We start from the raw sequence: 4533 nt of genomic DNA on the forward strand, positions 1-4533 counted from the left end.
TTATAATTGTTTTTTAAAAATATATAATATTTTATTATTATTTTTATTAATGGACAGATATTTTATTTATGGCCTTAGGATTTTTTTAAAGAGTTCCTAACCATTAATTAGATATTTTCTAATTCAAAATGGACTGGAGAGAATCATCTTCCATAAGGAATCTGCTCGGAATGCTCTTAAGTAAACCTATATATATTTATATATTATTTGATTTTATATATATATATATATATATATATATATATCTTTGAAGAAAAATATGTTATAAAGTTGTACGTACGTAGTCCATTTTATAAGAAAAATCGATATTTATTTAAGTCCAAAATTGGAGCAGGGGGATGATTATCTTTTGAACGATTATGGGCTTCCAAAGCCGAGTTACCCTAACCACGGAAGTAAAAGAAGATTTCGGATCGGTTGGAAAGTGACTTGTTCAAGTCTTACGTGGGCCCCAGCTTTTGTTCTTTCTATTGGTTGCTGTTATGTGGTGTATTTTGCCTATTGCGAGAATGCTTCATGGAGAAGCATTCTTCTTAGCCTTAGAAATTTACTTCACTGTGAAGTACTTTCATTACTTCACCATTAAGCACTTGGCTGCCTTTTGTCTATGTATATTGAAGGCTCACCTTCTGTGTCATTTGGGCCGAGTCTGTGTGCAGCTCCGTGTGGGGGCAGTAGCTCCTTTTTGTGACGAGAAAAAAGAGAGGGATAGCAAGCTCTTGGAGAATCTTTTGTATTTGATTCTCTTTTATGTGTTTGTAAACCTGGTTGTATTGGAACTTTTGAGTTCGAGTGGTTTTATTTGTACTTCATCTTTTTGTTAGTAAATTTCTCATGGATCGTTTTTGCCAGTAAATATAATATTGTTAAGCCGAACCACTTAAATCTTGATGTCTTGTATAACTGTTTATTGTTTTACTATTATGCTATTTTTATACTTTATTTGTGATCCTATAATTATTTTATCTCAACAGGATCCCCTTCGATTTTAAGAAATATGAGTTTCTCATATTTTAAAATCATGACCGTTAGGGGATTTTAAGAAATATGAGTTTCTCATATTTTAAAATCATGACCATTGAATGCATCTAACGATTCAAAAGAGGCCAGATGTTTTTTGTCTTATCGAGGAGCACGTTTAAATGTTAAAACAAAAAAACCTTCACGTTCAACTTTAAAAACAAAAGGGAAAATTTTACTGAAGATTCCTGAACTTTCACCCGATTTGATAAACTCCCTATAAACTTCAAAATCTCTTAATTTAGTCCCCTGAACTTTCAATTGCTATCAATTTGGACCATTTCGCCATAGTTTAAACGTTACATGACGTTTATACCCCTAACTTTTGTATAAAAATTTAACTTCCAAAAAGTTTTTTTATTTAAAAAACAAAAAACAAAAATTAAGGATATTTTAGTCTTTTTTGTATTTTTAGTAGCTAAAATTAACAAAGATGTCCAAATTGAGAATAATTAAAAATTTATAAAACTAAATTAAAAATTTTTAAAATTTAAAGAGTATTTCAAAAAGGTGGAAGGAGCACTTCCGTGAAGTTTTCGCAAAACAAAAAAACTTTCTTTCTCTCCCTCCTTTCTTCCTCAAGCTGGAAGAAAAATCCCAACTTCACCGACCCAGACGACCGGGTGGCAGCTAAACGCGTCGTCGCAGGGGTCCTTGAATCGGGCCGAATACTATGTTCAGAGAGAGAGAGAAAAAGAGAGAAATTAGTGTGGAAGAAGAGGAAGGAGGAGGAGAATCAAAGAAAAATGAAGGTATATCTCTCTCCCTCATTATTTTTCCCTCATCGCACTGTTAAATCTTACTTCCTCTTCTCTGTTTTTAAATTCGAATTTTGAAGATACCCATGAAGGTTGTGGTTCCTTTGAGATACCCATTAAGCGATTTTAGCTAAATTTCCTAAAATTTCTGTAAGTTTGGTTGGATTATGGAAATTTTGAGTATGACCGACACTCATTTTCTTTCCTGATTTGGTACTGTTCAATGGGTGTTTTCAAAATTTTCTAAGATTTTCTTGAAAATCGGATTGATGGTAGTATTGGAACGATGTGCATATTGGTGTGTGTAGTTAAGTTTTGTAAAACTTATTGATGTATAGATTCTTCGCTGTTAGATGTTTTTTTTTGGTTCCCTCCTTGTTGGAGTGGCTGAGTTTTGTTGTAATTGCTGATATATGGCCTGCATCTTCATCCCATAAAAAGAAAGTTATTTTAACTTCTAAGGCACGAAAAGTAAATGGAATTCAGTGGGTTATTATGTTGATTTGTCAAAGGATCTCTCATTTAGTTCGTTGTGTTGTTGATGGTTGGGAGAAGAATTTACATAGAATTTTGATGTCTGTCTTTCCGTTTGTGGTTGTTTTTGGTGTGGCCGATTGTAGTACTTTCTTTGTTCAGCAAATTTTGGTTGCCAAATCTTCACTGATTTTCCAATGACAACTTTAGGAACGACAATTGAAAGTTTGAAACCTGTGTCAATTGCTCAATGACAACTTCTTTTAATGCAAACAAAGCGGCAGAGAAATTCTTATAAGAATGTACCTGTTTATTTAATTTCCTCCTGCCGATTGTTCCCTGCATTAAAAAATTTGTGATGGAATTGGGTGGTGGTAGCAGCAGAAGATGAAGAGAGGGAATGATTGGGTGAGGAAAGTGAAAAAGTTGCCATGGTGGCTGGTTGTGTTTTGGATTTGTGGGTAAGATTTTTGTCAAAAATACTGCCCGAATTATGGTACTGTTTTGAAAATTGCATGCTTATTTGCCTCTTTTGTTTGCTTTGATTTTGTATTCTCCTGTCTTATGGGCAATAAATGGTGTTATCAACTTATATCGACTCCTAAAGCTAAATTAGTAGTGTAATGTTTTGCAGGAGAGTTCTACTTTGATGTGGGATGACATTGTTAAAATACCTCCCGGATGTTTCTACTAATAACACCCAGAGGCAGTTACACATGAGAAGGTCATGACATCTTTTAACTGGATCATTAATTCAGTTTCAGTTGTTATTTAAGAGTTGTCTTTTTATATTTTTAGCATTATATCTTATATGTTAGATATGGAGAGACTACTGAAGTTAAGGACTGGGCATGTAATTATCGAGAAAACAATTACAAAGTGGATTTTTATGAAATATACTATTTTTATAAGTAGTACCTCATAAAATTTTGCTTCATGTAGTTTATTTACATTTTTCTTTTTCTAGAAAACTTATTGGTATTACATCCAGTGGAGAGTTGAATTCCACATGTTTGCTAGCTGGTAGATCTATGTTAATGAAAGTGTAATTTTCTCTTTTGGTGGAAAAAGAAGGGGATTTCATGGCACATAAGTGAGAATATCATACTAAGTATCAGAGAAAACAGTTACAACTAGTTATTCACTAAAAGCAACAGTGTTGTTTAACTTCTCATGATGCTACACCGATGATCAATTCATAATGGACCAATAGAAGCAAAGCTACTGTTAAAGTAACAAGATATTGACATCACAATTCTTGAAGATTCATTATTTATAATGTGACATTTAAGTGATGAATTTGTTGATCAAAATGATCAAACCATGTTTTGAATCGATCAATTTATAACATTTACAGTTGAGAGTTTGAGATAAGTTATAATACACGATTACATATTCAAAGTGTATTCTATCAGTTCACGAGAAGATAAACAACATTTTGAATTCAGTTGTTTTGTAATGTAGTATTTGAACTTGAATCCCTTCATACCCTATCATCATCTGATAGAACAATTTGATCTTCGACATTATCGGCCTTGTTTGAACTTAGAACATGTGCTGCCCTGTTTTGATCTTGGACTTCATAACCTGTTACACTAGCTGGATTAGGAGGCAGCTTAACGCATGCACGTGTGAGATTTCTTACCGCCCCGCATGCGCAAAATAGAACCCCTATTGGACCTACTTTGTCTGAATGAATATGGAAATGTAAGTACAAAATAGTTATCAATAGCTTAACAATAGATCAGGATTTTAGATGGAGACCATTTTTCATTTCAAATAAAGATAAAGCTCCTGTCTCTAAAATAAATTCAGTAATACGAAATTGTCCCATGGGTTCATTTGGTTAGATGAGGTGTATCGCAACGCAAAATTTTGCATTTCATGTATTGGACAGGATATATGTGCTACGAGTGAGGTAAAAAATCTTACCAACCAAACACAAATACTAGAGCCAGAAAAGATTTGCTAATTGTCAACCAAAAACATAGTAAAGCCAGAAAAGACCATCATCCATAGAAAAAACGAATAAACGATACTATAGGTCAGTTAGGCATTTTGACAAACATCTGAGCTACAAATCCAGAACACGACCAGCCACCATGTCAACTTTGTAACTTTTCTCACCCGACCATTCACTCTCTTCATCTGCTGCTACCACCACCCAATTCCATCACAAACTTTTTCAATTTAACAAAGAAAAGGCAGGAGAAATCAATGATCATGTACATTCTCAAAAGAAAAAGGGTCTCGGTCTTATTCAAAATTTTCATAATCTACC

At 33.4% G+C, this 4533-nt stretch overlaps 1 long non-coding RNA gene across 1 annotated transcript; it reads left to right on the top strand.

Moving 5' to 3' along the window:
* The first annotated feature begins 1553 nt into the window (after positions 1-1553).
* On the top strand, positions 1554-3161 carry LOC132166439 (uncharacterized). The gene is made up of 2 exons (XR_009438570.1): positions 1554-1772; positions 2887-3161. It is a non-coding gene; the product is annotated as an uncharacterized LOC132166439 (long non-coding RNA).
* Positions 3162-4533: the final 1372 nt, after the last annotated feature.

This window comes from Corylus avellana, chromosome ca11 (genome assembly GCF_901000735.1).
Source record: "Corylus avellana chromosome ca11, CavTom2PMs-1.0".
Lineage (NCBI taxonomy): Eukaryota > Viridiplantae > Streptophyta > Magnoliopsida > Fagales > Betulaceae > Corylus > Corylus avellana.